Genomic DNA, 13,921 nt, shown 5'->3' on the forward strand with positions numbered 1-13,921 from the left:
ATCTGAAACAACAATATTACAGATGTTTAAAAATTATACATCCAAGTGTAAAAAAAATCACATACACGTCTTAGTTTATGGTTAATAAACTAATCAACATTACATGCTCTAAACATTTGATATCCCACACCTCTTTAACATCTTTCACCTCGTCAATATCTGCAATAACACATTTAGCAAATCAATAGTAAGAAAATCAACCTCTATGTTATTAAATCAACATAAGACATTATAAGTAGTGAATTATCAATCCGCCTTATGATTAATTAGCAGTAACTAAAATTCACAATGACGTTATAAAAGACACATACTAATATAAGAAAACCAACCAACCACACTTGTGATCAGGCGATAGTAACTTCATATATGTTGTTGCTTAACAATATTCGAGCATCGAAGCCAATAATTTAAAAATGTGATAAAACAGAGAAATGCATAGCATTTACATACCTTTGCTCTCAACGCACGATAACTTAAGGCAAGTCTTAGAAGGTCAGGGACACATGCTGCTGCCTGAACAAGCGGTGATATATTCTGAAAAAAATCCATGGTATAATTAATTCAAACATATGTATTATCAAATTACATACCTTAATTCAAACATATATACAAACTCTCTGACTATATCAAAGATATAAACTACAACTCATGACCATTTAGTGTGGAATGGGTTGTCTGTCAATAAACACAAGATAAATATCCTGGATTCCTGGCTAGTATATAATGAAGCCATAAACATAAGAGAGAAGCTTGCAAGGATAGGCAATATTGATAATGTTAACTTATATATGTGAAAATGCAGTAGAATGAGACCCTCATTTATTTTTTTATTTCGAATACAATAGCACTTTGTACTCACCGTATTGAGAGATGGTAGGGGATTACATTTAATAGATCGAGCCCTGCGTACAAAAATTATGATTTCAGATAAAGTATGTAGGGGCTGTTTTTTAATCCTACATATACCAGGTATGGACTCAAAAGGAATAAGAGTAGAGTGGAGGAATACCTTGACAGAGCAAAGAAGCATTGCTGATTGAACCAAGGCGGAGATGAAGCAAAGATGTAGCAATCGAATCCATCACCCTCTCAAGGAGATAGACAGAAATGGCTTGAAAAACTTGAGCACATTATCAACATATCACTATAAGCCAAGCTCTAGTCACTAGTCCACCTACTGATGACGTAAGACACCAAAGTATGCAGAGCTGAGTTTATGAAAATACATTTTTGTCAGTTACAGCCACAGGTCCAACATAAGGAAGTCCTACCTCACATTATTGTCACTCCAAGAGCAATGAGGTTTTCGCCAAAGAGAGGTCTAGTAGCACATGTACACAATATCGATCAAATATTAGATTTCAAACATTAAAATAATTTTAGATTGAAGCTGAGAAGATAACAACACATTTATCGAGTACAATTTGAGAAGCACAGAAACTTAAATTAGCTAGCGCGTTATCATGGCACTAGGACACTCTAAAAAGATGAAGTCGGCAAAAAGCTATTACTAAATAAGCATATGATACAAAACAGAACCACAAAGTCACATACTAAAAACTCATAACTAAATCGGTTCAAATGTGAAATACAAACCGAAAAAGCAAGAAAACAAAAACTGTTTTACACAAACTCTTGTGTAAGCCATCCTTACAAAATAATTTGTGCTTAACCTTACGGTAGTTTATAATCTCTTGTTCAAGGGAAAAAGTTACGAACATTCTGACTGACCCAACTCCTTACCTCGTCATATAGGGGAGCCTTTGTGACATACAATAATGTTGTTTTCAAATTATGGTTATTGCACTAAATCTAACGCGCTTCTCAAATACGAACCGTGTTTTTCGCATGGAAAACTACACTGCACTAGTGCACTAGCATTATATGGGACACTTGGGTGGATATACTCTTACTACAACAAGCCACAAATTATTATTTTACATTAAGCCAACATCTGATCAGAAAAGATAAGGCAACTTACTCAAGGTCGAGTAATTCTATAATTTGAGCCCTTCATTATTAAGAAGAGGTAGCTACAATCAAGGGTACTTCATGTGTATATTATTAAGTAATAGAGCACAAATATTTATCGACTACAGTTAAGTATATTCTGACATTGTGAATAAGTCCTCCACATTACTATATTAAACTGCAGTAGGGACGGTCACAAAGGGAAGGAGGGTCAAAAATGGATTTGAAATTCTAAGACCATCTCTATGTTAAAAATCTATATCTCATTATTTCGACATATTCATATATGTGACATTTAATTTAGTCATAAAATTAAATATAGATCTTATGCATGCAAACATGAAAGAGAATAGAGAAGAAATCGTTTTCCTTACTATAAAATTTCGGATCAAAGGGCACAAGTAAGATCTACTTCTTACTTGTTCTTGAGCTTTCCTTATATGGATGAACAAAGATTCAAAGATAGAATCCCTCCCAAAGATGAATACCCAAGATAACCCCTTAAAAGACTAATATTATTTGAACTAGAACAACATTAATCTTACTAAAAATTGACCCAAAATATTGTTGGTACTCTTGTTTATTCGGTCAAGAGTAAGGAAGAATTTTGGAGTTTTTCTCTCTTTTCTTTCTATAAGTTTTATGAGAGATGTATTGAATGAATAATACACTAGTTTTGCATGTAGTGTAAGAGTGAAAAATTAAGCAAAAATATTTGCTCTTTTCTTATGGGAAAACCAGAAATGGGGAGGGGAGAAAGCCCAATGCATGCTCTCCTTTTCTTCCCAAGAGAAAGCTATGTATGCAAGGCTATGTGTAGGTATTATAATTATGTTTTCCACTTATAAATGATCAACACAATTTTATCCTAATACTCCCTCCATTTCGGTACACACACATAAAATGGTTGAGTCCATTTTATTTGTGATTTTGTCAATATGTCACATGTATTTATAATAAATCATTCATTCCGTTTCAATTGTTTCCGTAAACAATAATTTCATCTAAGTAATAAAACAATTCGATTACTTAGACCGTATCTTATTTAATCAAATTACAATGAGACACGTAAATATTACTTCCAAAATCCTCCGTCAATTTTAAGTAATTTAATTAACTCGTATCGTCATACGATCAATTAAATATTCAATTAAGAGTGTTACTCTTTAGGTATGACCTAAGGGGATCAACTGATCACCACCGTCGCACGACAGTAATGTCAAACTCTAGTCAGCCAATCATTACCGATATGTGTGGACCAGTTGACTGTAAAATATTACATCCCACATGTATTCTTAAAACGAGATTTAAACATGTGATCATCATGATCGACAGTTGTGATCGCATTATTGTCGGAGGACACATATTCCAACAATCTCCCACTTCTCCTCGACAAGTGTGCGTCACCAATTTCTTGTCCTATTACTATCTCCCACTCAATGAAAGGTGTCTTTCAGGTCCTACTTGAAAGTTATCATATCGAGAGTGGTTTCCTCGATCTGGGGAATAACTGATTGACCGGAGTTATTTACCATAGATACCTTCCGAGCGTGGCCACGCATTTCCAGTTCATTACTCCTTGAGTGGCCCTGAGATATTGTTATAACCCTGACAAGGGGTGGACAATTCCTATCGCACTTATTCCCTTCGACTAGCCACAACTATCATAACCCAAAATATGCCCATTTGACCCCATTTACGAAGGTCGTAGTAACATAAATCAAAGTTAATCTGTAACTTTATCACCTTAGGCGAATAGTATTTAGTCAAAAGAATCGACTCATTAGAATACTATAGTAGCTCTCGCCATGACCAGGCTATATAAATTTGCCAGAACTCTATAAGCGGTCATTTACCCGACAAAGTGTTCCTAATAGTCTGCCTATGTGATCGACTAGTCATCTCACATGACTTCATGGTACTTGAACTTGCCATCAATCGCATCACACTCTAGTCACTTCGAGACGTCACTTCATACAAGTGGCTATGGGCAAATACAATGTTAATCCGTGCTAACTTTAACGGGGTTCAATTGTCACTACAACCCGTTTGGATGTAACAATGTATAAGGAAAAGATAAAAGATAAATGTGATTATGAACATGAACAAAAACAACACTTTTATTTCATTTCAAAATCTAATACAAACTTGGTACACGTTTAAGTGCCATGGACGCAACATGTCCATCATGCTTAGCCTGTGATAAAGGCTTGGTGAGCGGATCGGCTATGTTGTCATCCGTCCCAACCTTACAAATCGCAATTTCCTTTCTTTCATTGAAATCTCTAATTACATGATATTTTCTAAGTACATGTCTAGATCTATTACTAGACTTTGGCTCTTTAGCTTGGAAGATCGTCCCACTATTATCACAATAGAGAGTGATGGGATCATTGGTGGTAAGTACTACTCTTAGACCTTCCATGAATTGCCTGATCCATACAGCTTCCTTGGCAGCTTCTGATGCTGCAATGTACTCAGCCTCCATTGTTGAATCCGCAGTTACAGCTTCCTTGAAGCTTCTCCAGCTAACAGCACCACCATTGAGCATGAAAATAAAACCAGCTTGTGATTTCATATCATCTCTGTCTGTTTGAAAACTTGAGTCCGTGTATCCATTAACACGGAGCTCGGTGTCTCCTCCAAATACTAAGACAGAATCCTTAGTTATTCTCAAGTACTTAAGGATGTTCTTGATGGCTATCCAGTGACTCTCACCTGGATTTCCTTGATATCTACTCGTCACGCTTAAGGCATACGTGACATCAGGACGTGTGTATATCATAGCATACATGATTGATCCAACAACGGAAGCATAAGGGATCATGTTCATGCGTTCAACATCATGGGGTTCGGAGGGAGATTGAGACTTGCTCAATATAGTCCCAGTTACCATAGGTACCAAACCCCTTTTTGATTTGTCCATGCTGAAACGTCGAAGAATCTTATCAACATAAGATTCTTGACTTAGTGCCAATATCCTCTTGGATCTATCTCTATGGATCCGGATGCCTAATATGCGTTGTGCCTCTCCTAAATCCTTCATTTGGAACTGGTTACCTAACCACTTCTTAACGGAAGACAACATCGGAATATCATTTCCAATGAGTAGTATGTCATCGACATACAAGATTAGGAACACAACATTGCTCCCACTAAATTTCATGTATAAACATGGTTCCTCAACACTTCGAGCGAAACCATTATCTTTTATCACATGATCGAATCGATGATTCCAACTTCTAGATGCTTGCTTAAGACCATAAATGGATCTCTTAAGTTTGCACACTTTGTTAGGATTTTTAGAATCGACAAAACCTTCGGGTTGTATCATATACACCTCCTTTTCTAAATGCCCATCTAGAAAACCGGTTCTGACATCCATTTGCCATATTTCATAATCATGAAATGCGGCAATCGCTAACAAAATCCGTATGGATCTTAGCATGGCTACGGGGCGAAGGTTTCATCATAATGGAGACCTTGGACTTGGGTAAATCCTTTTGCCACTAGCCTAGCTTTGTAGACATCATCATGTCCTTGTATTCCATTCTTGACCTTGAAAATCTGTTTGCATTGAAGAGGTCTTGCCCCTTTAGGCAAATCCACCAAGTTCCAAACTTGGTTTTTATGCATAGAATCCATCTCGGACTTCATGGCTTCAAGCCATAAAGAGGAATTTGGACTAGAGATTGCGGTTTTGTAGGTGGCGGGCTCGTCACTTTCTAAAAGCAACACATCGAGTGTTCCATCTTCTTCGATAAGTCCCACATATTGATCGGGATGGCGAATAACTCGGCCCGTTCTTCTAAGAGGAGGAGGGACAACCGCGCTAGACGACGAAGGAACATCTTCTTGCGTCGCTACCTCGGTTTGTGGCTCTTGAATTTTATCAAGTTCAAAATTTCTCCCACTCTGTCTCTTAGAAATAAAATCCCTTTCTAAGAAGACAGCCTCACAAGATACAAACACTTTGTTTTCTTGAGGTTTATAGAAGTAATAACCTCGGGTGTTAGAATAGCCTACAAAGGTGCATTTTTCAGATCGTGGGGCTAGCTTATTGTTATTTTTGGTTTTGACATAAGCATTAAAACCCAAATTTTCATGTAGGATAGATTAGGAACTCTTCCTTTTCATATCTCAAATGGAGCTTTCTCGGTGACTTTGGTGGGACAATTGTTCAAAGTTCTTATTGCGGTTTGAATCGCAAATCCCCAAAACGAGTTCGGTAACTCGGTTTGACTCATCATGGATCGAACCATATCAAGTAGGGTTCGATTTCTTCTTTCAGCAACACCATTGAGTTGTGGTGTTCCGGGTGGAGAAAGTTGTGATATAATACCACAACCTTTCAAGTGCGAATCGAATTCAAGGCTAAGATATTCTCCACCACGATCGGATCGTAGTGCTTTTATCTTTTTGTTTAATTGGTTCTCTACTTCGTTTTGAAATTCCTTGAATTTCTCAAAAGTTTCACTTTTATGCTTCATTAAATAGATATACCCATATCTACTCAAGTCATCGGTGAAGGTTATGAAGTAGTCATAATTTCCACGAGCGGTGATACTCATTGGTCCACACACATCGGTATGTATGAGTCCCAATAGCTCACTTGCTCGTGTTCCTTTACCACTAAAAGGATTTTGAGTCATCTTGCCAAGAAGGCAATATTCGCATGTTCCATATGATTGATAATCAAATGGTGTAATCACATTAGTTGAAATTAATCTTTTGATGCGATTCTCGTTTATGTGACCTAATCGACAATGCCATATGAACGATTCATCTGGATCACTTGATTTGAGTTTCTTTGATTGAATGTTGTAGATGTCATTAGCCGGATTCGAGGTTTCTAAAATATAAATGCCATTAATGGAAGGAGCTTGGCCTATAACCAATTCATTCCTTGAAATAGTACAACGATTGTTCGTAATGACAAAACAAAAACCGTCCATGTCTAACATAGTGATAAAAATAATGTTTTTAGAAAGTGTAGGCACATAAAAACAATTATGTAAATACAATTCAAACCCATTAGGCAAAGCTAATATATAAGTTCCCTTGGATTCGGCCGCTACTCGAGGTCCATTTCCAAGGCGTAGATCCACATCTCCTTTGCTAAGCCTCTTCACGTCTCTTAACCCCTGTAAATGATTACAAAGGTGACAACCACAACCGGTATCCAGTACCCATGTCGTAGTGGAAGTATAATTTACATCAATAATATAAATTTCCTTAGGAATTTTACCTTTTGGAACGATGATTCCTTCTCTTATATTTCGCAAATATACGGGACAATTCCTAAGCCAATGTCCCATGCCATAGCAATAATGGCACTCATCTTCAATGTAACACCCCATGTTAATTGAAGAGGTCCAGTTATAGGCTTAAATGACTAGTGCTTAAAGGGATTGAAAGTACTACTCATATCAACAAAGTGCACTTTCTTTTATGGTCATCCATACAAAAGAACTCCACAGTTAAGCGTGCTTGGTTGGGTGTAGTCTTAGGATGGGTGACCTTCTGGGAAGGTTCCCAGGATGCGTATGAGCGAGGACAAAATGCGCTATAAAGGACCCATGTTGATCTGTGGGCCATGTACACAGCCTAGTGAGCTATCATAAGTAACCGCTCCCGACCTGGTTTGGGCCGGGGTGTTACAAGTGGTATCAGAGCAACCCTGCGACCGTGTGGTGATCGGAGGCAGTTGATATACGCTTCTGGAGGCAGTGGTTATACGCTACATTGTGATCACACACCTAGCGGGGGAGGATTCTTGGTTAGCGGTTATGCTCCCAGGCGCAACGAGGACGTTGCGTTCTTCAAGTGGGGGTGACTGTAACACCCCACGTTAATTGAAGAGGTCCAGTTATAGGCTTAAATGACTAGTGCTTAAAGGGATTGAAAGTACTACTCATATCAACAAAGTGCACTTTCTTTTATGGTCATCCATATAAAAGAACTCCACAGTTAAGCGTGCTTGGCTGGAAGTAGTCTTAGGATGGGTGACCTCCTGGGAAGGTTCCCGGGATGCGTATGAGTGAGGACAAAATGCGCTATAAAGGACCCGTGTTGATCTGTGGGCCATGTACACAGCCTGGTGAGCTATCATAAGTAACCGCTCCCGACCTGGTTTGGGCTGGGTTGTTACATTCAACTTGCTTGAAGTTTTTCCCTTTCTTTCCCTTCTTCTTAAACTTTTTGCCCTTGGAAGGAAGAACTTGATTGCTTGAGCTCCCACTAGTTTTGGTATATTTCTCTTCCAAAGACAAAGATCCTATAGATTTTATGAGGCGGTCTTCCTGAGACCGGCTCACAAGAGATTTTGTAGTAGTAGTAGGAGGTTTAGAAGAAGGGATGAAGTTTAGGTTTCCATCCGAACCTATCCCAAAATGAAGTTCTCTAGTAGTGTCGAAATCATTGTTACAACAAACGTCGTCAAAAACATTGTGGCAAGACTCAATAGTTATCGGTGTAGTAGCGTTTGATGGATTCATTGTAATGAACTACAAGTATGGAGGAAAAGGAAATATTAACATTTGTCTTTTTAATATCATACTTGTAAATAAATTTAACAAGATATGAACATTTATATAGTGACCTCTACCCAACTATTATAAATGATTCCAAGACCCAAATTCATATTAACTTAGGCATTGGTAAAGTCGAATACAACCCTTATCAATATAACTCGGTGGATTAACACTTTAATCGATTCTACTTTTAGAACTCTTGGTCGATAAAATTACATTAATATTTATCTTTAGCCCGAAACACATCCGGCAACCGTCGAGAATACTTTCGTTGAGTTCAACCCAAATTTCGAATAAATGTGTCCATGATCCAAATTTACATCAACTTGGGCATCGGTAAAGCCAAAAACAACCATCATCTTTATAAATTCGGTGGGTAGACATTTATCACCCACTTCCCCTACGTAACAAGGTTTGTACCCCTAAAAGCCGAGTGCACTCCCTCACGAAATAGGTTTTCAAGGTTTCTACTTTTTGGTAAGGCTAAGTCTCAATTGTTTATTTTTAGCGAGAGGTCATGCCAATTTATTATCTATCACGTTTTATGTGAACTAAAGCGGTGAACTACGATAATTATAATTGACACGGTCGATAAACTCGATTAAAAAGATAATGCATGTTTTAGTTATGGCGATTTAGCGATGCATGCAACATATAAATAAAATGCAAAGCATAAAAAAAAATCCTAGTATGGCCTTCCTAAAATAGTAAATCTAATAAACTATTACAAATTCGAAACCAACTCCTTTGGTCCCTTGAACTTCAGTCTTGGCACGTGTTTCAAGGCAATACTTTCTTTGATGGATCGCCTTCTCGAGTGGCACCGTCTTCAAGGAACTCCGGAATAAATAAATTACATAACAAATTACATAATTTCCTATTATACATTTTTAATTAAAATAAAATAAATCTATTAAATTACAAAACGGTGGTACGAGATCACAATAAATTACAACCGAATCGATATTCCCATACATTTCGGGTAATATCAAATAAAAACTAAGGCCATACTAAGTAAAATTACATAATTCAAAAATTACATAAAATTAAAATATGACAATCACAAATAAAATGCAGCATTATAATATGTATGAACATGCCCAATTTTATGCTAAATCGCCTTTAAGGAGCCAATATCGTATATTAATCGGTTTTTACGGATTTGCGTGATTTAACATTTTATAATCACAATAATTACATAAATTCATATTTATGTACAAGTTAATTACCCTAACCAACTTAGGACTCAAAATTAGTTTCCACTAACATATTGACAATAATTAACTTATATTTCTTAATATTGTTCATAAATGGACTGAAAATTACAATATTATGTCATAAACTTCAAATAAATCATAAAAATTTCAAATAAATTTGAAATTTGAAATTTTAAACTCATGAACATTCTGGAAAAATACCATGACACTCATAATGTTCAAAACTTAGGTTAAAATTTCGAAATTCATCGAGAAAAACAATGTTGCGGTTTATCCGATTTATCAATTATTACCATAAAAATATGAGAAAAATTATATTTCTTAAATTTTTACTTTTATATCTGAAATATGTGATAAAATGCAACATGTGACTTTTTTCCTTAGTCATGAAGTATGTTTTAGCAATTTTTACTAATTAAAGTCACTATTAATGTGATTTTTCATCAAAAATTCATAAATCATGCCTAAAGACTTCATTTTAGCCAAATATTTTACACACATCTTGTAAAATTGCATGTGATAACATACTAAATTTATATGACCAGATTCAAAATATATCTCATATTAACCTAATTTCTCATTTAAATTCGATTTTATCTTGAAAAATCCATATTTCGAGCATAACAACTCATATTATTATAAAAAATTACAGGCCAACAGAATATAATAAATATGAAAACATATCCAAAAATAACTGGAAAAAACGAAGTTTAGCTATTTTTAGTCCAAAAATGACATTTTTATCATAAAAATCACATTTTAATGCAATTATTATATAAAATGAACAATAAAATCCATAAATTAACCCAAAAATCCTAAAAACATTTTCGGACCAGAAACTTTAACATGCATAATTAATTTCATGATATATAATAATAAACACAAATTTATAAATTTTATTTGTTAATCGTATAACTCGGAAAAACAATAACCGATTTGCATGCAAACAACCTAAGGCTCATGATACCTCTTGTTAAAAATATATATCTCATTATTTTGATTTATTCATATATGTGACATTTAATTTAGTCATAAAATTAAATATAGATCTTATGCATGCAAACATGCAAACATGAAAAAGAATAGAGAAGAAATCGTTTTCCTTACTATAAAATTTCGGATCAAAGGGCACAAGTAAGATCTCCTTCTTACTTGTTCTTGAGCTTTCCTTATATGGATGAACAAAGATTCAAAGATAGAATCCCTCCCAAAGATGAATACCCAAGATAACCCCATAAAAGACTAATATTATTTGAACTAGAACAACATTAATCTTACTAAAAATTGACCCAAAATATTGTTGGTACTCTTGTTTATTCAGCCAAGAGTAAGGAAGAATTTTGAAGTTTTTCTCTTTTCTTTCTATAAGTTTTATGAGAGATGTATTGAATGAATAATACACTAGTTTTGCATGTAGTGTAAGAGTGAAAAATTAAGCAAAAATATTTGCTCTTTTTTTATGGGGAAAACCGAGAAATGGGGAGGGGAGAAAGCCCAATGCATGCTCTCCTTTTCTTCCCAAGAGAAAGCTATGTATGCAAGGCTATGTGTAGGTATTATAATTATGTTTTTCACTTATAAATGATCAACACAATTTTATCCTAATACTCCCTCCATTTCGGTACACGCACATAAAATGGATGAGTCCATTTTATTTGTGATTTTGTCAATATGTCACATGTGACACATTACTTGACATCTTATATATAAAATGTATTTTTAACAATTAAAAATCAACATATTAATAAAATATGTCACTTATAAAAATTAACATCGTAATTCACAATTAATTGTACCAAAATGGTTTACCAATTTATAAATCACAACATCTTGTATTTATAATAAATCATTCATTCCGTTTCAATTGTTTCCGTAAACAATAATTTCATCTAAGTAATAAAACAATTCGATTACTTAGACCGTATCTTATTTAATCAAATTACAATGAGACACGTAAATATTACTTCCAAAATCGTCCGTCAATTTTAAGTAATTTAATTAACTCGTATCGTCATACGATCAATTAAATATTCAATTAAGAGTGTTACCTTTTAGGTATGACCTAAGGGGATCAACTGATCACCATCGTCGCACGACAGTAATGTCAAACTCTAGTCAGCCAATCATTACCGATATGTGTGGACCAGTTGATCAGAAAATATTACATCCCACATGTATTCTTAAAACGAGATTTAAACATGTGATCATCATGATCGACGCCAGTGATCGCATTATTTTCGGAGGACACATATTCCAACACTCTACTGTAAATGTTGGACTAATAGTGGAGCATATTAGCATACTACCCCAAGACTCTCAAGAGTACTACAATGTACAAATTGGGTCACGACTCACGAGTTGCCCAATCATCAAAGCAACCAAGTTAATTAACTTTGCACCTTTAGTCCATTTTCATATACTCACATGTCCACCACTGTCATTTATCAAGCAAACAACAATATCTCAATATCAATCGGAATTGATCCGAATCATTGATAGACCACATAATTAATCTACGCACCACTCCAATTCGATTATGCACCAAAGTATATAGCACACCCTATACCGAAATAAATCCCCAAACACTACATAGTTTATAGATTTTCTTTATCATGTCTCATAATTGAACAATATTAACATTAAAAAATAATTGAAACAACAATATTCAATTAAAAGACAAAAGAGCATAAAATCAATTTTATCCCAATTTTTTTACAAAAATCAAACCCTAGATCGGAAATTGTACCTAGAGGCCCTGAATTGATGAGGGTATGTGTTGAGGGAGAAACTGGCGGTGGATTATGGTGAGTCGAGAGTTGTACGTGCAAGATTTGGCGAATATTGAATTGTACAGGCGACGAGCAATTAGTGCATCGAAAGAGAGCATTTAAGTGCCATGAGAGGGTTGTCGAGGGCAGCGTGAGAAGGAAATGGAGGGTTGTAGAGGGCGGCGTGAGGAAGGGATTATTTCGGTTGCCGGTTTGAATTGTGAGGGTATTGACTATTGAGAGTTTTTGGCGGTGTGGAAATGAAGAAGATGAACTTTAATCAATTACTCCGTACAATGTAAATGGTGGTTGGAGTTTTTATTTTTATTTTTTCTATTAAAGTCGCTTTTAATTAAAAACCGACAAAAAAACATATCATGGCGGTTTTTTAGCCCGAAAAATTATCACTTTGTATTAACTTTTAACATCATTAGTAACGTCGGTTGTAAATAGAACCGCCACAATTGACCTATAGTGGCGTTTCCTATTTGGAACCGCCATAAAAAGTTTATGTTATCACGTCGGTTTTTACTTAAACCGTCACTATAGACCTCCTATCTACATAAAAATTTCATTCCCGCCAATTTATTGGGCTTTTTGCGTCATTTCTAATAGAACCGCCACGATAGCTGCGTCGTGATAGGGGTTTTTTCTACTAGTGTTAGCATCCTATCTCTAGAATGCGTACGCCCTGGATAAGGTCGTCCACTATTCAAAGTTTCTGAGTAAGTGTAGATACCTCATTTCTGCACCTCCCGCAAACCACCCGGTGATGATTGGGCCGCATGTTTGGTACGCGGAACGATTTGTGACAATTCATAAGTTTATCGTCAAGTGATTGCTCAAATATTAATGTCTACCTCTTAGTTGTCATCTACGTGCCGATACGGTCGTTTTGACAGTAATTAGAGTACATTTGGAGTCCGAGCCTAAAACCGTCTCCATTTTCTGATAATCGTTCAATGTCGAGTCGGAATGCTCTGGAATGTTCCGGATATTTCTATTCCATATTTTATAAATATTTCACAATCTTAATCTTTTGGCAAACAATTTCCCGTAATATTCATATAAAGTATTAAGGAAAACCAAATTATTCCGTCCTACCATAACTAAAACACGGAAATCTTTCTTCTGCAGGAGGAAACAACTTGGGAACAGACGCAGCAGGTGCTGCGCCTCTTCCAAGAGACGCACTGACTGCTGCGCCTCTTCCCAGGTCCTATGCTGTGTAATTTTCGTATCTTTTTCATATCTTTCCGAGATTCACTTCCAAAGAGTCTCCGAAACCCTATTTCCTCCACGTGATTAGTATAAATAGGAGCCTTCGCTCCTCATATTTCTCACGCGAGTGTCCGCCCTTCTCTTCTCCCTTTGCATTCTAGATTTTTGTTCTTACTTTTTGGCGCCTACGTGCTTGATCTTTCAACCACGT

General features: G+C 35.8%; 1 long non-coding RNA gene across 1 annotated transcript; it reads right to left on the bottom strand.

Annotated features, from left to right (window-relative positions):
- Positions 1-1,110: 1,110 nt before the first annotated feature.
- LOC141629709 (uncharacterized) lies at positions 1,111-12,557 on the bottom strand. The gene is made up of 3 exons (XR_012537331.1): positions 12,468-12,557; positions 1,272-1,321; positions 1,111-1,174 (listed from the first exon to the last, which is right to left on the bottom strand). It is a non-coding gene; the product is annotated as an uncharacterized LOC141629709 (long non-coding RNA).
- Between the last annotated feature and the right edge of the window lie 1,364 nt (positions 12,558-13,921).

The sequence above is a fragment of the Silene latifolia genome, chromosome 2 (genome assembly GCF_048544455.1).
Source record: "Silene latifolia isolate original U9 population chromosome 2, ASM4854445v1, whole genome shotgun sequence".
In the NCBI taxonomy this organism is placed as follows: Eukaryota; Viridiplantae; Streptophyta; class Magnoliopsida; order Caryophyllales; family Caryophyllaceae; genus Silene; species Silene latifolia.